Raw genomic sequence first — 23,629 nt, forward strand, 5'->3', positions numbered from 1 at the left:
ATCTACCACCACCCTCTCAGTGAAGAAATATTTCCTGACATTGGTTCTTCCTCCCTGGAGTTTCAAATTGTGACCCCTAGTTCTACTAAATTGTTTCCAATGGAAAAGGTTTGTTGACGACCATGGATCATTAAAACCTTTCAAGTATCTGAAGCTTTGTATCATATCACCCCGCGCCTCCTCTCTAGGGCAGTGGTTCTCAACCTTTTTTCTGTCGGGACACACCTGACAGATGGTTCTCACATACGTGACACACTGAACACATGACCATCATAGGGCTAAATGTAAAAGTACAGTTTGCACCCACAGGAACCCCCCTGACCCACAATTATGGATGTAAAGCAGAATTATGACATTCCCCGTACAACTCACCTTACAAAAAATATATTCTGGTTCTAGTGTCATCTCAGTAACAGCAACATAAACTCCAACTACCAGGCTCAATAGCTCTATTTATAAAAAGACAGCAGTTTATCACTAATGCATGTCCTCTTGAGAAAATACAACAAATAAGACTGATACAGTAAAATACCTCACCTTAGTAACATACACAGAACCGACCTAACATACTCCCAGGATCTGCAGTTATGCACATAAACTAATCCGCACACAGTTACACCTGTATTATGGAATGTACTTAAACAGTAACAACCCTACCTATGAAAAGGCAACACTACAAATATTAAATCAGGTCTAAACACTAATACACCTCCTATTAGGAAAACAGAACTAGCCAAGCAGCTATAGATCCCAACACAGAAATAATTATATAACTATACTAATAAGCAGAATAAATGTTTCACAACAACTATGAACAGAATAATATCCAACAATTAAAAACTCATAAAAATTATTTAAAATTCTCCAAACACCAATAAAATATTTCAAAACAGCGGACACATCACATAATATTCAGTAATTAAAATGGCAGTCAATCAAGAAAAATAAACTTAAAAAGCCACCTTTACTAACCCCCTCCAGCAGCTCTCCTACTCCTCTTCCATGCAGGCCAGTAGCACACACCAGAAGCAGAAGTAGTGGATGCAGCTCTGTACTCATGGTCCTCTTCCTTAGTGCCCACGACCAGTCTCTCTGTCTCTCACACACACACATACCAGTTAAACCCCCATGACCAGTTTCTGTCTTTCACACACCAATCATCTCCTGACCAGTCTTTCTCTTACACACACTCACACACACACACACACACACCAGTCATCTTCCCGAACAGTCTCTCTCATGCACACACGCACAGGCTTCCCACTTCCATGTTCTACCTTACATATACAGGCTTCTCACTCCCATGCTGTGTCTCACACACACCCATATTTCTCACTCCTATGCTAGCTCTCTCCACATACACAGGCTTCTAATTCACATAATCACTTTCTCTCACACACACACACTCCAGTCATCTCCCTGACCAGTCACTTCCATTGTCTCTCCTATATACACAAATCACCTCTCTGACCAGTTTCTCTCAATCACACACATGGTTCTCTCTCACACACATTACATAGATGATGCCAATGAAAAGCTCTCACACACAGGCTCTCAGTCACAGTTACACATGCACACTCTTAATCACTCATACCTTCTCTCACTTACAGACAGGCTGTCTCTCTCTCTCTCTCATTTCCTGCCCCCCCCCCCCCCCCGAGCACAAATGGTAGCTGCAGCAGCCTCCTCCTCCAGCCCCCACAGGCCAAGAAAGAAGAAACCCATCGGCCACGGGGGGCTAATTCTGATGTCTCCTGTGCCGATTGCTGGCTGCTTCTGATTTTGCTTCGGGCTCATGCTACTGCTCAGGGGTGCCGCTGCCGCTGCTACTTTTTCGTGCAGCATGGCTCTTTCTTCTTCCCGCGCACCCCTCTGCACATCACTTCCTGTTCCAGGGCAGGAGGGCAGGTGCAGGAAGAAGAAAAGGCCCAGCCGCAGTTGCCAGTCTCCACTAACACTGCTGTTGTTCCCATCCGGGCTTGAACATGCTGATAGCCCAGGCAGCATCAGCAGCAGTGGAAGATCTTCTGCCTCTCGCTCGGTGAAGGAAGAGGGGGGAAGAGCAGTGGGAGACCGGTAGCACGTGACACACCTGCCGCTGTTTAGTGACACACTGGTGGGTCGCAACACACCGGTTGAGAAACGCTGCTCTAGGGTATACATATTTAGGTTCTTCAACCTCTCTCATAAGTCATTCAATGGAGACCACCCACCATTTTGGTCGCCCTTCTCTGGACCGCCTCCATCCTGTCTCTGTCTCCTTTGAGATACGGTCTCCAGAACTGAACACAGTACTCCAGGTGAGGCTTCACTAAGGACCTGTTCAAGGGGATCATCACTTCCCTTTTCTTACTAGATATTCCTCTCTCTATGCAGCCTAGCATTCGTCTGGCTTTGGCTATCGCCGTGTCACACTGCTTCGTCGATTTCAGGTCGTTAGACACTATCACCCCAAGGTTACTCTCCTGCTCCATGCACATCAGCCCTTCACCTCCCAACGCTTATAGTTCTTTCAGATTACCACACCCCAGATACATGACTCTGCATTTCTCCAGTCCTCAAGGGCCACAAACAGGCCAGGTTTTCAGGATCTCCACAATGAATATACATGAGAGAGATTTGCATGCATTGCCTCCATTGTACTCATATATATATTTCGTGCACATTCAGTGTGGATATCCTGCTTGTGGCTCTTGAGGACTGGAGTTGGCCTCCCCTGCTTGCTGAGCAAGCCTGCAATAAGTATTGGGGTTTTGTATTTGAGTTTTGCTGGTGCACTGTACACATCCAGTCACTGTGCCTCTTGAACAGAGCCCCAAATGGGATATAAATGCATCGGCCTGTGAATTGACTTCCAGACTGCTAAACTTCCTGAGCTGCATGAGCAGTGGACTTTTAGTCCTGCAACATTTTCCTCTCTCATGCTACAAAAAGGGCTGGGTGGTGGGACAGCTGGCTTTATTCCACAGAAACTCACTAGGGTGTCTGATTTCTTTTTTTTTCACACCTCCCAGTTTTTACAGAATAGATGCCATTGGGTGGTGGGTCTCTATCTAGTAAAGGAGGTTTGTGGAACCCTGATGAGAACAGTTTATTGGGGAGCTAAAGGACAGGATGACATCCAATAGCTCCACTTGGCTGCAAGGTGTCTCAGAACCCACAGGACACCAGCTCACTCCCAGCCTTTACCTAGTGCTACACCCTCCCCTGCCCCACCCCCCTAAGGGGAACGTAATGTAATTGCTTAAGTTTGTGGTGCTGCTACCATATAACTCAAGAACAAATTAAGTACATGCTGACTGTTTAAATAAGAGAGGCCCTGAGCCTTACCTTTGAGCCAGTTCAGGTGATAAGTACTATATTAAAAAGGATAAGACCACTCTTCCACGCCAAAGATTTCAGAACCATTCTCCAAGCCCTCATCTTCTCCAAATTAGACTACTGCAACGCGACTCTTCTTGGCCTCCCCTCCTCATATACAAAACCACTCCAAATGGTCCAAAACGCAGCAGCACGTTTACTAACAAACACCAGAAAAAGAGACCACATCTCTCCAGTCCTTCAAGCCCTCCACTGGTTACCAATCCACTTCAGAGTAATTTACAAATCCATCACATTATTATACAAAATCATTCACCAACACACCACAATCGACCTACAAATTCCTCCCCGTGTTCACGAATCAACAAGACTGACTAGGGAAGCCTACACAGGATGCCTCCTTGTTCCACCCGTAAAAACTACTAATCACAGAACCTTGAGAGACCGAGCCCTTTCAACAGCAGGCCCTCCGCTATGGAACTCTATCCCACCAGATCTAAGAAACGAACCGTGCCTCTTAACGTTTAGGAAAAGACTTAAGACATGGCTTTTCAGGCAAGCCTTCCCGAACTCCACCTAACAAGATCCATCAATGACTCCTATGCTAAGTAGCTGTATATAATGGACTCCATATTTATTTTGTTCTCTTGTATTTATAGAGAACTCCTTATTTACATTGTACACTTGTATATAATTATCCTCCTCTATCTCTTTTATTTCTTATAATCCCAGTTCATGATCCCTTGTTAATTGTAACTGCTTCTCTTCTCCACGTTTAGTTATGTTTTTGGTTATATTTCTGCACCCCTGTTTTCTGTAAACCGACATGATGAGAACGAGTTCTTGAATGCCGGTATAAAAAAACCTTAAATAAATAAATAAATAAATAAATAAATAAATATTAATATACAGAAGGTCACTGGTTCAAATGGCCCAGCGCAGGTATGCTGCTTCCATTTAGGTAACAAATGTCACTACTAATTGGAAAATAAATTGCTTTTCTGCTGAGGTAACTTACACAGGGCAGCAGTTACAGTCCAAAATAGCAATGATATGACTACACTGAGCTTTCTAGAAGGCACTGGATAACAGAGTGGAAAATTCAAATATGTGTGAAGGTAAAGGTGTTTCCATCTAAACCTGAGTTCCAGTATGGTTAAACCTGTGGTATGAAAGGTATTTGGGAATGAGTCCTGTAATTGCATTTTGAATATTATTGTATTGCCTGTTTTATTTTGTTCATCGCTTTGGGTGATTTTTAATCTGTAAAGCGATTAAGAAATGCTGTGAAATAAATAAAATAAATGCACGCCCATGAAAGACAAGGAGGGGGAGTGGATTACGGGTTCCATGTGGGAATCTACGTGCTTAGCTACGCACAGTGGACCCATCACTACTGGATGGGCCATTTTGGTCTTTATCTGCCATCATTTACTATGTCAATGTTTCCCAATCTTTGCAAGCTCAAGGCACACCTCCTTTAACAAAAAACATTGTGTGCCACACCAGCCTCCACAGACAGGCAGTGCAGATATGGAAAGACCTCCTAAGAGCAAAAGAGCAGGGAAGCACTGAAAGCTCCATTTGTTTCTCTTTCAAATTTTAATAGAAAGGGGCAGAGAGGGGGTGGATATGCACACGAACCCATCTCAATGGATCATATCCCTGTAAATACAAGTGCAGAAGACGAGAGGAGTCAATGTGGTGTGTGCAGCTGACTCGGTTAGTTATCTTGATAGCCACAGTTGACTGCCAGATCTCCTCCACTGTGCTGCTTCCAACACTCAGAGGGGGCCGATGTAATAAGATGCATGTTGCTGACGGGCGCTCGTATTGAGCACCCGTTTTCTTAACGTGCATGCAGCCACATCCCCTGGGCACCCGATGCAGTATTTAAATGAGGTGCGGCATCAAAAAGGGCACGTTGGAGGAGAATTTTGCACCCCTAGCGCTCAAATGCATCGGGGCGCCCAACACTTGCAATGGGCGTTCAATATGAGCATCAATTTTTATCCCACTTCTGGCTGATTTTGCTGAGGTCACCAAAGACACCCATAACTAAGTGCTCCTTGCTATGGGCATCTAAATTGTGCATCCAGAAGAAATTTTTTTTTTTTTTAAATACACATTTATTTTTCAACACCGCAAGCAGTATATTTAAGTATCAAAACGATACTAAGTAGGATGAACCACAGAGAACTGTATTTTTTAATTTCTCGTGAGCCCCTGACTCGTGGTTTGACTTTACGTCACCACCGGAGCTGGAATTAAATTTATCACGTTAAAAAGTGTGTATTGGGTGCCCAGCAATTTTCTGCATCAGAGATAATAGCTAATAGCCTCAGCCACTTGGAATTTACATGTGATGAATGCTATCGGCTATGTATTTGTTTGGGCACATGTTTTGGGCGTGCTAAACTCTTTATTGCATTGGGTGTTATTCTAGCGTATCCAAAACGCACGTTCAACCGCGTGTAAACCTTGTGCGCTAGGATGGGCGCACTTTATTGCATCGGCGCCAGAGTAAGTCACATTCAGTGCTCAGGGCACACGCTCTCCCCGTCTCACTCAGCCTGGGGATAAGACAGAGGCTGGAAGGACTCAAAGGAGGGGAAAGATGAGGAAGTGCTGCGTGCAATGAGTATGCTGCACAAAGCAAGGCCCAGTTACCCATGCCCTGCATGCTGCCGTTAATTACCAGACTTCAGAGCTCATGTTATACCTAGGAAGGAGAGGCATACACGATTACACAGGCTCTCAAAAGGAGCAAATAGTAGAGAGAGCCAGGGATGAATAACCAGTAATTAAATAATTAATAAATGAATAAGCAATAATACATAATAATGTGCTTTATTACCATGACAAATTATGTAAATAGATAGTTTTATGTAAATAAATAGTATGTTTTATTACAACATTACAATAATACAATAAAAACACATATAAAGATATTCTGAGTGTACAAACTAAAGTATGTGCAGACCAAACCGGGGAAACTCACATACAAAAGAAACTCATATGCAAATAACCCTCAGGCTGATACAGTAAAGTCCGCGGGAGAGCAGGCGAACGCCCGCTCTCCCGGCGCGCACACCGGCCACTCGCTGGTGCGCGCGATTCAGTATTTAAATTAGGCCCGGCAGTAAAAACGGGCAAAAGGAGGCGCTAGGGACACTAGCGCGTCCCTAGCGCCTCCTTTTTGACAGGAGCGGCGGCTGTCAGCGGGTTTGACTGCCGACGCTCAATTTTGCCGGCGTCGGTTCTCGAGCCCGCTGACAGCCACGGGCTCGGAAACCGGACGCCGGCAAAATTGAGCGTCCGGTTTTCCGCCCGACAGCCACGGGCCGAATTCAAATTTTTTTTTAAACTTTTTTTAACTTTTTTTATTCTTCGGGACCTCCGACTTAATATCGCCATGATATTAAGTCGGAGGGGGCACAGAAAAGCTTCTGGCACTTTCCCAGTGCCAGAAGAAATTAGCTCCTACCTTTGGGTCGGCGCTAATTTCTGAAAGTAAAATGTGCGGCTTGAATGCACATTTTATTTTCTGTATCCCGCGCGCATACATAATAGGGCCATCAACATGCATTTGCATGTTGAGGGCGCTATTAGGTGCCGCGGGTTGGACGCGTGTTTTCCTCCCCTTACTGAATAAGGGGTAAGGGAAAACGCGTGTCCAAGAGCAGGCTAACAGTGCGCTCCATCGGCGCGCACTGTACTGTATCGGCCTGCCTGTGATTAAAAGAGAAAGGAGCTCCAAAACGTTTAACAGCCACTACTGGTGGTGTCTCTTGCTGCTGTAAGATACTAAGAACAGAGCACAGATGCTGGCCAGGATCTGAGCAAAAAGAAGTGGTGGCTTTTCCATGGCATATCTGATCAGGTCTGAAGGGATGCCTGTCACACTGTTGTTACTATCCACTGCTTTTTGCCAGCCTAATTTTTCAGTAGGGATATAGAAATCTTGGGATATTTTTACATACCAAGGCCTTAAAAGCAGATTTATCTTAGAATTGCCATACTGTAAATCATGTTTTCACTTAAACCAAGCAAAGGCAAGATCTAGCGGGCTATATATACCAGCAATACTTCACTGAGCTTAAGCAGAGATTTACATTTTGAAAAAAGAAAGCATGAGAAAAAGGTGAGAAGTTGTTTTTTTGCTTTCTTTTTCTAATTCAGTTTTCCAAGCTTGAAAACTGTGTTCCTTTCCTATCCTATCCGAATTGAATACAAGGTACTTACCATTTTACATAAAATTATATATGAAGAACAGACAGACTGGTTAAATGCAGCAATTAAACTTCATGTTCCCCAATGAAACTTATGATCAGCCAATAAAGGCCTATTAACAATTCCATCAGTACGTTCTGCACAACTCGCCCAAGTTCGCGAACGTGCAATTTCGCTTGCCAGTCCAAAATTATGGAACGCACTTCCCACCGAATTACGACTATAATCGAGTCTAAAAACATTTAAGAAGGAGCTAAAGACCTAGCTATTCACTAAGACATACCATGATTCGTAATAATCCTCGCATCCTCCTACCTACCCTGCACTAACATCCTAAGATTTTATTCTTTTTTCTATGTTCTTAATATTTATTTTTTCTTTTAGTGTTTAATTGAAACCTATTTTTATCATGAATGTTATCGTATTTTATTTTTACTATGCACTGTTTTATTTGTACTAGAAATTGCATGTCTCATGCTTTGTTAACCATTGTGATGGCTACACTGAATGATGGTATACAAAAACCAATAAATAAATAAACCAATAAATAGTGATCTCAAATTCAGCTTTGAAGATTTTGCTGCAGACTATTCTTCGATGGTAGAGCTCAGTTCCAGAAGATGCACTATCACTGAAGGATCAGTATTTGCTCCTCCATACTAACGTCAAGATTTGACCAGATATTACAGTGTTTTCCTGGTGAAGGCCTTGGAGGTCATAACCATTTTGTCTTTTGTATCATGCAACTAGAGCTCTGAACTCTTTCTCAGGGCTGATTGTGTCAGGTCACTCCAGGTCACCAGCCTGAAACCTTTTTGAACCACAACAAATCGCTCTCTGCAGGTCTAACCTGGTACCTTTTTTTTTTTTTCAAGAAAATCACCACTGCTCTTTCTTCTTTACTATATTGTCAAACAACCACCACCAGTGAGCACTATGAAATCAGATTCTTCTTAGCGGTGACTGTAAGCAGGAGAAATATCACAGCTTGGCCTTGAGATGGGTTGGCAAGTGCATTGAGACCATCAAAAGCACAAACACACTTTACAGTAAATCAAATACCACGTGACAGCCGTAGGATAAAATAACCCCAGATTACCATGGCCTCTCACAGTCAACATGAACACTTAAAAGAGTGTCTTCCTGGTGAGAAAAAGAATCTCAGGCTGTCAAACAAAAACTTCCCAGTTATCTGAAGAAATCAGCTACAGCAGGAACACATCCTGCCTTTCATATTCCGTTTTATCTCTGCAGTACCAAAGTGCATAAAAAAAGTTATGCTGAAGTCGTTATATTCTATATAGCCAATGGAAGGCATCTACAAATGGTAGCACAATGCACCCTCAGGGAGAGAAAATAAAATGTTGTAATTATAGAGCGGGAGAGTTATAACATGTATGTAGTTCCACATGCAACAACCGGAACTCTTTGTCCATATTCCCCAGTGCTCCAACCTGAGCCTACTTGGGAGCCTTACCCATTTGCAAAGCAGCTCCCTAACAGGCACGGCTGGGGATGGATAGCAGGCATCTGAGTATCTGACAACCAAAACAAAGCCTCACCATTGAGAAAATGACTTTTAATTAAAAGGCAGGCATTTTATTGTTTTACCACTATGCACTCATGGGGAGCGCATCACTGTAGCTACCATCACCCTCCTTTTTTTTTTTTCTTATTGAATTGGCTTGTATTGTAACTTAAGAAATTGAGCAGATTTTGTTAACCGGGCGTTGCAGAGCAGCCACATACTGGCAAGCTTGTGGTCTTTCTGTTTTCATCATCAGCGAGACACCGAGAAGCAAAAGAAAGGCGGGAACACAGAACCATCTTAGGCAGAGTTCTCAAAAAGGGGCTCTAGAGCCAGATCTATAGCACTCCCAGTTCCAGAAATTTAAAACAAATAAAAACCCTGGGTACGCATCCTATCTCGACCACTCTCGGAGAATTAATCCATTACAATGTTTTTCACAATATGTTTAGCAGTGCAGCAGACCAGTTTTAGCATTTTGACTCCCTCCTAGTAGAGTTGCGTATGTCTAACAGTGCTACCGGTATGTAAATGATAACTAGTAATAATAGCAGTTGTGCTACTTATCAGAGACTACAAGTACCACAATGCCCCGGTAACGGATTTTCCAAAATGCAAAATTGAATAAAAAATAGCCCAGGTCACTTTCTCTAGCCAGAAGCTATGTGCCTTCAGCAAGGTCAGCCCCCCTCCCTCCTGTTCCCTACCCACCTGGATCTCCTTGATGTTCTCCATCGGGGCGATGGGCTGTGCCGGCCGGTGCCTGCTCCATCCCGCCGCCACTGGCACCTGCGAGGGGGCCCTGCCGGACCTATGCTGCGACGGGGGAGACCCGGGGCCGGGCCGGACTGAAGGAGCAGCCATAGCAATCGCTGTCTGCTTCTCCATCCTGGCGCTCTCTTGCTCCTCCGGCTCTGGCAGCATTTAGCAGCAGTAGCCCAGTGGGAGCGGAGAGGAGGAGGAGGTTAAATACGCTGCATGCTCCCCCGGGGGTGCAGAGTTTAATTTTTGTTATTGGCACTCGTGCTGAACCTGTGGCTGGTGTCGGGGGGCGGGATATGAGGTATAGATCCCGGGAGGTGCTTTTTTTTTTTTTTTTATTGTGGCTGCTGCTGCTGCAGCACTGTACGTGCTGCCCGCTGCAGGGATCATTAGCTCGTGCCCTCTTCTCTTGGCCCGGGATGCGAGAGGGGCGGGGGGAGGGGGAGATGGGGAGGGGTGGCGTTGAGGGAGTTGTTTAGGGTTGTCATGGAGACGTGGAATCCTCCGTTGCTTTCGGCTGTGTTGTCATAATCCCCCCCCCCCCCCCCCCCCCTCCTCATTGCTTCGGCTCAGCTCTCCTGGGGCGCTCGAGCTGCCGCACTGTTGGCGGGAAGACCGAAGGGAGACTGAACTGGAGCCGGCGTGAAGGCTAGAAACAGCGTGTAAAAAGAAAAGCAAAAACACCACCACTGCAGCTTTCGGTTTCGCGCTCCGCCCTTCAACTTTAAAATAAAAATCCTTCATTTAAACGTGTTTCAGTAGGTGTTTGTCTATTTCCTTCTTAAAATACCCTTTTGCAAAAACTGCCTACTTCCCACTGCACAAAGGCTGTAGCTAGTTTACCAGATCTTGGGGGCAAATCTGGGGCACCTCCTCGTGCAGTAGTAAATCAGCAGTTTATAAAATATCTTTCTAGAGAAGAACTGGGAAAGTAACGGAAATAAAGGTCAACAGACTAAAAAATATAAAGTGATACCTTTTTTTTGGACTAACTAAATATATTTCAAGGGTAATTTTGTAACATTGTGGGTAACATATACGGCAACTACACATATAAATTGCACCAAATTTTAATTTGGTGCAATTTATATCATGAAAATTATCCCACGGACAGTACCAGCATAAATTACACCTATCTGGATTATGTAAACTTTCCTGTGTAGATTTATGCGCAAATTTTTTAAAATGGAAAAGTATGCATGTAAGTGAAAACTGTACCCCAACCCTGCCCCTGGGAAAATCTCTGCACAGTTTAAGTGAACCTACATGTGAATCTGATATACATATGCAAATTTACTTGCACACTGGCTGTGCAATTTTAGAAAACCTCATTTTTGTGCATAAAACTGTTGCGATGGAGGAAATCCGGAAGTGGATCCTTAGGACGACTGACCCGAGGGATCAGTCGGTAGGCAGAACTCCCACTGGGCAATTGGAGCTTCACCTGGAAACCCGTGACTCCCCCAGAGGAGCTGTGGGAGCCCGGGTCGCTAGGACTTAGGAGTCTTCGCCCTGGAAGTCCGAGGTCCCCCCAGGAGGAGCCCGTAGGGACCCGGACCGCTGGGACTTAGGCGAGGACGAAGAAACCCAGGAGTGGAATACGGACCGGAGTCGAGGCAGGCTGAAGACAAGCAGGAGTCGGAGTCACGGACCGGAGTCAAGGCAGGCTGAAGACAAGCAGGAGTCGGAGTCACGGACCGGAGTCAAGGCAGGCTGAAGACAAGCAGGAGTCGGAGTCACGGACCGGAGTCAAGGCAGGCTGAAGACAAGCAGTGGGGAACAGGAACGACGGCAACTAGCTCTTCGGGTGAAGGAACCTCGTTGCAAGGCACTTTGGAGACGAAAGTGCCTCGTTTAAATCCCCCGGTCGGCGTCTGACGTCACGGGGAGGCGTGTCAGCACATCCAGGTGCTGACAGCAGAAAAGCCCGACCCTCGCGCGCGCGCGTTCCCCCGAGGGGGAGGAGTCTCCCGCGAAGGTTGGCGGCGTCCCGCACGGGGAAAGGCCTTCCCCACGCGGCCTGACCGAGCCCCGAGTCCGCGGATCGCGGCAAGGCCCCGGGACCCGGAGAGGAGGTAAGGGCTCGAGCGCCACCGTGGCGACCGAGACCGCAACAGAACCCCCCCTCTTACGCCCCCTCCGCCGAGGACCGGGTTTCCCGGGATTGTCCAGGTGGAATTGAGTTAGCAATGATTTGTCCAAGATGTTCCGAGCTGGTTCCCATGAGTCTTCTTCGGGGCCGCACCCTTCCCATGCCAGCAGGTATTCCCAGTGACGGGCGTGGAAGCGAACGTCCAAGACCTCCCGTACCTGATACGTATTCTCCCCAGATGTAGGTGAAGATAGTGCGTCCGTGGAAGGATGGTGGAATCGGGAAAGTACCACCGGTTTCAACAAGGAGACGTGGAAAACGTTATGGATGAGGAGTGAAGACGGGAGGCGAAGTCTGTAGGATACTGTTCCTATACGCTCCGCAACTTGAAAAGGCCCGCAGTATCTGGGAGCCAACTTACGAGAACGGTTAGGTAGTTGGAGGTTCCGGGTGCTTAACCACACCTTGGTACCCGGCAGGAAGACTGGCGCTGGACGTCGATGACGATTAGCGAACTGCTGAGACTTTTTCGCTGCAGTGGTCAGTCTGTGTTGAATCCCCTTCCAGAGATGATGCACTTGACGTGCTGCTGTTAAGGCAGCTGGTGATGGAATGGAAATAGGAACCGGTATCTGAGGCCTTGGGTGCCGACCAAACACAATCTGGAAAGGTGTTTGTCCCGTGACCGCATGGGTATGATTGTTGTAGGCGAACTCTGCCCAAGGCAGAAGAGAAACCCAGTTAGTTCCCTTTTCAGAGATGAAACTACGGAGGAAGGTTTTAAGAGTGCGATTCGTGCGCTCCGTCTGACCATTGGTCTGGGGGTGAAACGCAGTGGACAAATTTAACTGTACCCCAAATTTCTTACAAAGGGCACGCCAGAAACGGGCCGTAAACTGTGGTCCTCTATCAGATACGATACTCTGTGGTAGTCCATGAGCCCGGAAGATGTGTTGAGTAAACAAGAGCGCGAGTTCAGGCGCAGAGGGCAGCTTAGGCAAGGGTACCAGGTGAATCATTTTTGAAAAGCGGTCTACGGTTACCCAAATCACCGTATTACCTTCCGAGGGTGGCAGATCCACTACAAAGTCCGTGGCTATGTGGGACCATGGTTCCGCGGGAACGGGCAGCGGCTGCAGAAGCCCCCAGGGCCGGCCACTAGACAGTTTTTGCCAGGCACATACTGGACACGAATCCACATATAACCGTACATCTTGACGAATTCGAGGCCACCAGTAATAGCGGTTTAGCAGATCGAGCGTCCTCTCCCTGCCGGCATGACCCCCCGAGAGGGAGTCGTGGGCCCAGGCTAACACCCTCCTGCGATCTCTGCGGGAAACCACAACTCGTCCTAGAGTGGAAACTGTGGTACTGGCTATCTGGATTCTAGCGGGATCAATGATGTGTTGTGGGAGGTCTTCCTTTCCCTCCTGGATTTCACAACGAGAGAGCGCATCAGCCCGTACATTCTTCGAGGCGGGACGATACTTTAGTATGAAATCAAAACGGTTAAAGAAAAGGGACCAACGTGCTTGTCTGGGATTAAGTCGTTGGGCCTGGTTGAGAAACTCCAGGTTTTTATGATCTGTATAAATCGTGACAGGATGAAGAGAGCCCTCCAACCACTGTCTCCATTCTTCCAGCGCAAGTTTGACAGCCAGCAACTCCTTATCCCCAATGCCGTAATTACACTCGCCTGATGAGAATTTTTTGGAAAAGTAGGAGCAGGGTAGGAGATGTCCGGAAGTAGAGGCTTGCGAGAGGACCGCCCCCACAGCAATATTAGAAGCATCGACCTCGACAAAGAATGGCCGCGTGGGATCCGGGTGACGTAAACAAGTATCCCGGAGAAACGCCTCCTTTAATTGTTCAAAAGCCTCACAAGCCCCCTTAGGCCAAAGACGGTTGTTTGCCCCTTTCCGAGTTAGAGCGGTTAAAGGTGCCACCAAACGAGAGTACTGGGGAATAAAGTGTCTATAGAAGTTAGCAAACCCCAAAAAACGTTGCAACGCTTTAAGCCCCTCAGGACGGGGCCACTTCCTGATGGCGGACACTTTACTGGGGTCCATTCGGAAACCAGTAGAGGACACAATATACCCTAAGAAGGGTAACGACTCCTGCTCAAAGAGACATTTTTCAAACTTTGCATACAAATGATGGTCTCGTAAGATCTGGAGTACTTGTCTCACATGTTGCCGATGGGAGGTAAGATCCGGGGAATGTATGAGAACGTCGTCCAAATAGACGATTACGCAAGAGTGCAATAATTCTCGCAGAATCTCGTTCATTAAGTGCTGGAATACGGCGGGAGCATTGCACAGTCCAAACGGCATCACTAGGTATTCATAATGGCCGTCCCGGGTGTTGAACGCCGTCTTCCATTCATCCCCGGGACGGATTCGGACCAGGTTGTATGCGCCGCGGAGGTCCAATTTAGTGAAAACTTGGGCCCCTTGGAGTCTATCCAACAATTCCGGAATGAGAGGAAGCGGGTACCGGTTCTTCTTGGTGATAGCATTGAGCCCACGGTAATCTATGCAAGGTCGCAAGGCTCCGTCCTTCTTTGCAACAAAAAAGAAACCTGCTCCCGCGGGAGACTTTGAAGGGCGGATGAAGCCCTTAGCCAGATTCTCGGTGATGTATTCTGACATAGCCCGGGTCTCTGGCTGAGACAACGGGTATACCCGTCCCCGAGGGGGAGTAGTACCCGGGAGCAACTCTATCGCACAGTCAAAAGGCCGGTGTTGTGGTAACAATTCTGCTTTCTCTTTGGAAAAGACATCCATAAAATCTGCATACGGAGCCGGTAATGCCGGAGTGATGAGAGCCAGCGGAATCCGTTGGAATTTTTTCGCTTGGAGGCAGGATTGGAAACACTCAGAACTCCACCGAGTGATCTGAAAGTCCTTCCAGCGAATCACAGGAGAGTGTTTTTGGAGCCAGGGTAAACCAAGGACCACCGGATGTACAGCTTTCTCCAAAACCAACAACGAAATCTCCTCTGTGTGCAATAAGCCCGTCTGCAAAATCAGCGGTAAGGTCTCTGTGGAAATGCACCCAGACAGAGGAGTACCCTGAATAGAGGTTACCCGTAAGGCAGGAGTCCTAGATCGTGTAGGAAGACTCAACTGTTGCACCAGATCCTTAGTAATGAAGTTGCCTCCTGCCCCGGAGTCGACTAGGGCTTGCGTGAGGAAGGAACCACCGGGATATTCCAAGGTTACCAGTATGGTACATTGAGGAGCAGCGCTAAGGCAGCCTAGGGGACACTCCTCCCTTACACCTAGGCGCGGGAGTTTTCCGCTCGTTCCTTACACTGTGCAAGGTAGTGACCCTTACCGCCACAGTACAGGCACAGCCTCAAGTCGCGGCGTCGCTGCCTTTCTTCGGGCGACAATGACGAGCGACCCAGTTGCATGGGCTCGTCTGAGGAAGCTGCTGGTGAAGTTGTAGTTCCTCGTGACCCCAAATTCGGGATTTTAGGAGTCACAGACGTCAAGCGTCGAAAAGGGCGCCCCTCTTTCGCCCTCTGCTGCAAACGCCGATCAATTCGACCCGCCAAGTCAATAAGGGAGCTAAGGGTCTCCGGCAGATCCCGAGCCGCTAGCTCGTCCTTAATACAACCGGCTAAGCCCTCCAGGAACACGCCCCGAAGAGCTTCATCCTGCCAGCCTACCTCGTGGGCGAGCGTGCGGAAATCCAACGCGTAGTCCGCTAAAGTCCGCGTTCCTTGCCGGAGCTGGAGTAACTCTGAGGTAGCGGAAGCCTGTCGTGCTGGCTCATCAAAAGCCGCTTTGAACTCTTCCACAAAACGGTTCAAATCCCCCAGCGCTGGATCATTATTCTCCCACATGGGGGAAGCCCACCTTGGCGCCATCTGTAGGAAACTGGTTAGGCAGTAGTGCAAAGCGCACATAACATTGGTTTAAGAACCCTCGACACGCCTTGGCATCCCCGGAATAGCGAGATGGCGCTGGAAGCTGCGTAGGGGACTGGAGGGTTACCAGTGGTACTGGAGCGAGTACTGGTACCGGAACAGGTGCGGGCGGCTCGGCATCCATGCGAGCGGCCAGCCGCTCTACTGTTGCAGCCAGGGAGTCCAGGACCTGCTGTTGCTGAACTAAACGCTGGGCCAAACCCGGAATAGCCTGTAGCCCGGCGAGGTCTGCCGGATCCATGGCCTTGCAAACTGTTGCGATGGAGGAAATCCGGAAGTGGATCCTTAGGACGACTGACCCGAGGGATCAGTCGGTAGGCAGAACTCCCACTGGGCAATTGGAGCTTCACCTGGAAACCCGTGACTCCCCCAGAGGAGCTGTGGGAGCCCGGGTCGCTAGGACTTAGGAGTCTTCGCCCTGGAAGTCCGAGGTTCCCCCAGGAGGAGCCCGTAGGGACCCGGACCGCTGGGACTTAGGCGAGGATGAAGAAACCCACGAGTGGAATACGAACCGGAGTCGAGGCAGGCTGAAGACAAGCAGGAGTCGGAGTCACGGACCGGAGTCAAGGCAGGCTGAAGACAAGCAAAAGTCGGAGTCACGGACCGGAGTCAAGGCAGGCTGAAGACAAGCAGGAGTCGGAGTCACGGACCGGAGTCAAGGCAGGCTGAAGACAAGCAGTGGGGAACAGGAACGACGACAACTAGCTCTTCGGGTGAAGGAACCTCGTTGCAAGGCACTTTGGAGACGAAAGTGCCTCGTTTAAATCCCCCGGTCGGCGTCTGACGTCACGGGGAGGCGTGTCAGCACATCCGGGTGCTGACAGCAGAAAAGCCCGACCCTCACGCGCGCGCGTTCCCCCAAGGGGGAGGAGTCTCCCGCGAAGGTTGGCGGCGTCCCGCACGGGGAAAGGCCTTCCCCACGCGGCCTGACCGAGCCCCGAGTCCGCGGATCGCGGCAAGGCCCCAGGACCCGGAGAGGAGGTAAGGGCTCGAGCGCCACCGTGGCGACCGAGACCGCAACATAAAACAGCATTTTATGATTAGAAATGCATTTGAAAATTACCTTCTTTATGACTAACTCTGTAATTAATGCTTCCTTCTTCAGGTCAGAGCAAAAGATGATAGAAAATACAAGCAATCACAGAATAGTTTACAATCAGGCTGATACAGTAAAAATCGCGGGAGAGCAGACAAGCGCCCACTCTCCCGGCGCGCACACAGGCCACTCTCCTGTGCGCGTGATTCAGAAAAAAAAATTATTCAAATTAGGGCCCGCGGTAAAAAGAGACGCTAGGGACACTAGCGCATCCCTAGCGCCTCTTTTTGGACAGGAGCGGCGGCTGTCAGCGAGTTTGACAGCCGACGCTTAATTTTGCCGGCGTCTGTTCTCAAAGCCACTGACAGCCACAAGTTCGGAAAGTGGATGCCGGCAAAATTGAGCATCCGGTTTTCAACCCGTGGGCCGCAGGCCAATTTAAACATTTTTTTAAATTATTTTTATTATTTTTAATTTTTGGGACCGCCGACTTAATATCGCCGTGATATTAAGTCGGAGGTCCCAGAGTTTGCACTTTCCCGATGCCAGCAGAAATTAACGCCTACCTTTGGGTAGGCGCTAATTTCTGAAAGTAAAATGTGCGGCTTGGCTGCACATTTTACTTACTGAATCAATCACGTGAGAATAACTAATAGGGCCATCAACATGCATTTGCATGTTGCGGGCGCTATTAGTTTTGGGGGGGATTGGACGCGCATTTTCGACGCGCTATTACCCCTTACTGAATAAGGGGTAAAGCTAGTGCATCAAAAACGCGCGTCTAAATACGGGTTAACGGTGCGCTCCGCCGGAGTGCAGTGCACTGTATCGGCCTGAATGGTAGTGTGAAGAGGAGCTGATGTATAAGAAAATGATAAATAGGCTGCACAATTTTTTTCTGGTAGTGTGCTTACAACCCAAGTGTCTTTTAAGTCCTTTTATGAGAGTTCTGAAATGTTTGATCATTTTTATGTCTTGTGCTCCTGGATTGTACTGAAATTGCCTTGATGCAGCGATCTGTCCGAAAAAAATGGAGGGGTTGCTGTTGGCTTGCTCTTCTTTGTGATGTGTAATTTTCCGTATTTATTCTATGATTCACTTTATGACATCAGACTCCTTTGATGGGAGTATAACAGACAAGCCTGGATTTGCCAATAGGCACACTAGGCCTCAGCCTAGGGCTGCAAAAATTTGGTAGCAGGAGGCCAGTGGAAGATTTGCTATCTCCCAGCTAATCTGAATCTCACTCAACAAAGAAGAGCCCTCTGCTTCCTGCTCCAGTCGCTCCCCTGCTGTCCCAGTTAGCAACAGGAGGAGGTTGGATATTAAATAGGATGAAAAATAAAAGAAACAAAAAAAGTTAAGAAAAAAAATAGATAGTCGGGTTCATGAAACAGACGCTCGACTGACAAGCTTTTGCTTCGGCATCAATTTTCGTGATTGCCGTCCGCTGGTAAGGAAAACCTTGCCGGCGGACATCCGAATCACGAAAACTGATTGGGTTCTCGTTAGCAAGGACCCTAGCGCTTCCTTGCTAACGTGACCCCTTAATTTAAATATTGCATGGCGCCCCCCCTTAAGAGAGCGTGTGTGTGTGTGTGTGTATGTGGGATGGGGGAGTCTTTTTCCCCCACCACTTCCCAAAGTCCCAGAGTGCCAAAGCAGCGCTATTTTTTAAGTGGACTGCTGGAGCAGGCTCCTCGTTGGCACAACTGCATTCCTTTTTGGCCTGTGTATTTAGCACCTTCAAAATTTGGTACCCTAGAGGCAATTGCCTATGTTGTCTATACCTAAATCCGGGCCTGAATTTTGCTTCTTCTCTCCTGTCATTCAGGGACAGAAGAAGGGATGAACCTGGAGCAGACAGAGCAGAGAGGGATCACTTTGGGAGGGTAGGACGGGCTGAGATGAGGATCATAGGGAGGTGAGGATGGGGGCTGGAGGATGAGAGGGAATTGGCTGGGGGGGTATGTATGCAAGCCTTAGGCAGCAGAAATCTAGGGGTAGCAGTCTGGCCGAAGTTTTATTGCCTCTCAGATGTGCTGAATCTCATACTGCAGAGAGCAACCTTCTGCTTCCTGTTCCAGGACCATCCCCTTCCAAGCAGAGAACAGGAGAGAAGGAAGTGAGGCTACAGCAGACAGAGCAAATAAAACCTGCTGTGCTCTTTAATCCAGACTTTCCCATCCTGTTCTGAGTAGGAAAGGAGGGGGGGGGGGGAGTGACAACACCAACAGTGCCTAGGGATGGCAAAAACCTAAATCTGTCACCGTCATTAGGCATATGTATATCTGTGACAGAAAGTAAGAGAGGAAGAGGGGAGGGGGAGCAGGGTTTGTGTGAAAGGTTAGAGAGGGTATAGGGTTTCTCCCTCCCTTGATCTCAGATTGTATCCCCCAGATTCTGATACCTCCCTTCATTTCTACCTCGCCCTTCTCCCCAGATCATGGAGCTCCCACTTCCCCCTCCCCCAATCCCTGATCAAAGATCCTCCATCCTCTCCGTCCCCTTGCACTCCCTCTTCTCCTTCTTTAAACCCTTCCTTCCCCCCATCCCAGATTCTAGATCTCTTGTCTTCCTTGTCTCCCTCAAATCTTCCCCATCCTCCCTGTCCCCAGTCTTCTCTCCCTCTTCTCCCCTCTCTCCAATCTTCTCTCCCCCCTCCTGATCCTTCCCCTCTCCACAATCTCCAGTCATACCTCTTCTCTTCCCATCCCTGAGCCTTTCACCATCTCCTCCTCCTCTCCCTGTTCCCAAAATCTCCTCCCTGTACTGATACTTGAGATCCCTTTTCCTCACCCAAGACAACACAAGCAAGGCTGGAAAACTGCCTTGAGGCTCAACATTGAAAACTGCTGTGCGGGAAACTTTTCAAATTATGTGCACAAAAACTAAGCTTACAATATTTCGCCCCTCTGACCGCAAACATTTTCTGTGTACAAAAGGGGGCCTCGATGGAGTGATTCCGGAGGCAGGACTAAACTTTAACCAGTGAGTACACATACCCTGCACTCTCCAGCTAAAGTTACGCACATAAAGTCTGGACGAAGATGTCCAAGTCCTAAATTTATCCAGCTACAGATATGCGCATAACTTTGTCCACAGATATTCAGCGGGAGACTTGTGCACCTAAATCCCACTGAATATCTGGGAAAAGCTACACGCGTAAAGAAACGTTTGCTGCTCGCTGGCTTACTGACTATTTATCCTTTTCTTCTTATAAAGTAATATAAATGTAACCCTTTTCTGCAGGAAGTTTACTGTTTCCTGAGGGTGTACAAAAACATTTATATCTGGGGATACTTCTTCCATCACTTCTCCATTTCCCTTTATCCCAAAGCGTAAATTCTTTAGTCGTGGGGGAAAGGAGAACCTTTCCCCCACGACTAAAGAATTTGTTTCACTCCACCCCCAGTGGAGTGAAACAAATTTAGTTCTGAGTTACTGTCCCTTTTACTGTTATTACTGCTGCAGGAACAGATAGGACACTGGGTGGGTGTTCATACTACATTTTACTTCGATTTGTCAGAATTTAAAAAAAAGTCCAGTCACATAGAAATTTACTTCCACTGTACATCTGTGTTCCAACGGTGTATTTACTAGGTGTTCTTCCCCACTGTCCTCAGGGTAGGTGTGCTGAGTACTACTTCCTAGGAGGTAGCTCACCCCATCCTTCTCCTGACAGGAACAAGTGTCCCAGTCTAGCACGGAAATCCTAGGTGAGGATCCTTTAAAACCCAAAACTCATACCTGACTTCCAACTGAATCTAAAGGCATCCCCATGCCTGCGTCCTGTGTTACCTAGGGTAGAGATCCAGTTGTGGGTCTCTCAACCCTATGCTGCTTCTTTTCCTTGGATTCACCAACTGTAACCCCTTCTGAGAAAAGATCTGATTCTGACCAGGAACCTAGATTTTGCAGTCTTGCTCCTACTGTGAGGATGCTTGGCAATAACCTCCTCACAACCAAAAACAGGAAAAAAACACCTCTCAATCTCTGCTCTTCCACTGAGGTGAAAGCAGTCACTGCAACCCCTTCTGTGATGGAGAGGGGATCTCAGATCTTCTGCTGCTTGGTCTCCGGTTAAGTGGCATGTCCCTCACACATGAGGATCCAGGGTCTCACCCTCAGCCAAAAACAAAATCTGCAAATTATCTAAAATCAAAACAACTTTCTTCTCAAACAGGAGTAAGATCCTCCCAGGCAGGGAGTGCATGATGCAGAATCACCTCTTTGTCAAAAAAAAAACCAAGTTAGATGTTTAGGACCCAACCAGGATGGGGACAAACAAAATCCAGCAACGCCCTCTTGGAGAACCAACTCAAAAGACCACACTGCTAACTAGCCTGACTCTCTTCTAGGAAGAGATCAATCCATCTCAGACAAACATCAGGGGGAGATACTGATAGGATGGTTTCCCGTCGATAGCAAAGTTGAATTAGCCATGCTGTCATGGGAAATGTCCTTCAGGCCCAGGAGGTGGAGCTTCAAAGTGATGTCAGAGCTTTGCACTGAGGCTGCATGTGAGTTCCCATGCTGAAACAGATTCTCCTCAGTCTGTTTTTCCACACGCGGGATTGCACGCGGAGCTTCAGATCTCCTCAGCATTTTCTGTAAGAAAGAAATAAAAAAGGAAATTTCGAAGAAAATGAAGGAGCATGGAAGAAAGGATGTTCCCAGACCGTCGGGGTTCAAACCCTGTGTCTGTGGTAAGGTCATGTCCATAACCGATGGACATGACAAGTGTTATAGATGTCTGGGCCCAGAGCATCTACAGGACTCCTGTCCGCACTACGGACATATGTCTCCGAGGGCCAGGCGCCAAAGAGCTGATAAGATTCTGGCCTTAAAATTGGGATGGGGTGGATCGTACGCCTCGCCATCAGAAGCCCACTCTTCTCCAGGGCCCTTCACGACAGCGCCTCCCCCGGGGCGTCGAGCTTCTTCAATGGAGCCTCCCACCTCCAGGCCTGGAGGTGGAGACCGACAAAAAACTAAGAAACAGGGTTCCAGGGGTCGAGACCCCATAAAAGCTAAAGATCGGAGCGAGGATGAGTCGAATGCGGCGAGATGACATCAAAAATCGGGACCGCAGGCGCATGACAAGTCCCATGCCTCGACGAAGCTACTGACGCCCGACGCACCAATGCATCAGCATCTCGATGCGGCGCAAACGGAACCGAACACAATGCTTCCTCAGCCGGTGCCGAAGACAAAGCCTTCTGAGCCGGAGCTGAGGCCTCATGCATCGACTATGACGCCGGCGCACCACCCGTCACACGCTCTGACGGTGCACAGAGCGCCGGTATTGATGCACGCTTCCCTCGCGCCAACGCAAAGACATAAGAAGATGCATACTTCTTTAAAATTGACGCATTTGTTGACACCGAAGAAGCGTTCCTCTAAGTCATCGGCGCAAATTCAATTGCCACCTTCCAAGAAAAGGAAAAGCAATACGTCTCAGTATGATACCTTGTCGCCCGCTATTCCGGCCTCAATAAGAGACTCTAGATATTCTCCATTGTCACTGGGACAGGGTTCACCAGACTCCCTGTCTAGGTCAGAAGGGGAAGTTGTTCCGATACCAAGATTTTCTTCTTCGTCCTCAGCTTCTTCCATCCAAGTATTCTCGGACTTGTCTTCTGCCTCCAGGCACTGCTCCAGAGGTGACGTCCTGCAGGAACCATTTTCTAAGAAGCGCAAGGCACCTGAGGTACTTTGTACCCACAAACAACACCGGACAGCACAGATTCTGACATACTGTTGGCAGCAATACCTGCACCCCGTCCAACCACTCCAGCTAGACCGACAATGCCTCCTCAGATGCAACAGGCTTTTTCACAGCTTTCACAAGCCCTATCTGGCTTTTTTGAGGCCATGCAATCTTCTTATCAGCTCCCTTCATCATCGCCAAGTAGTGGTAACATTTCTCCAAAACCATTGGAACATTCATCTCTGGTGCGGTCAAGGTCACCTTCACCAAGGGCTTTTTCTCCTTCACCGCTACAGTTACCACAGCCTCAGGAGCTTCTGCCTCAACCTCTTACTCCAGACCTTCCACCAACATCCCCAGACACCTCAACGGAATACCCTACAGACCCAGCAGAAGAACCAGCAGAGCCCTATTCACCGCCGGAAGATCAGACCTACCCTAAGTTTTTGGAAAAGATGGGCACAATACTAAATCTTGACATCCAGAAAGTGCCAGATCCTAGGGCAGCAATCCTAGGGTTACTAAAGATATTCGACCTTCCGGCAGAACTGACATCACTCCATTCCCATGCAGTGCTGGACACGGTGCTTGAAAAGTCCTGGGAGACGCCTTTCACACTCCCAGCAGTCTCGAGGAAAACATATAAAATACAAGATGAAGAAATCTCCATATTACATCTCTCCACAGTTACCTCATGCTTCTATTGTCATCAAATCAGCGATGACCAAGGCCAAAAACTCCAAGTTGAACTCTGCCACTCCTCCGTCCTTGGATGATTTTGCTAAGCGTACCTTCCAGGCGGCTATGTTAGCAGCCTGGATTAACCACCATCAGTTCTACAGAGTCCAATATCTATATGAATGCGTTCAACATCTAAAGGGCAGTCCTACCTTCACAGACGCGACTTCATCCATTCCTCAATCCATCCAAGACATCAAAGAAGGGATACGCCAACTGCTATGACTTTGTTCGAAGCCTTTGAAACATCCTCATGTGCTTTCACGGCA

The 23,629-nt window shown here is 48.0% G+C and overlaps 1 pseudogene; it reads right to left on the reverse strand.

Moving 5' to 3' along the window:
* Window positions 1–15,789, reverse strand: part of LOC115083299 — a 40,170-nt pseudogene extending 24,381 nt beyond the window's left edge.
* Between the last annotated feature and the right edge of the window lie 7,840 nt (window positions 15,790–23,629).

Source organism: Rhinatrema bivittatum, chromosome 2 (genome assembly GCF_901001135.1).
Source record: "Rhinatrema bivittatum chromosome 2, aRhiBiv1.1, whole genome shotgun sequence".
NCBI classification, from domain to species: Eukaryota; Metazoa; Chordata; class Amphibia; order Gymnophiona; family Rhinatrematidae; genus Rhinatrema; species Rhinatrema bivittatum.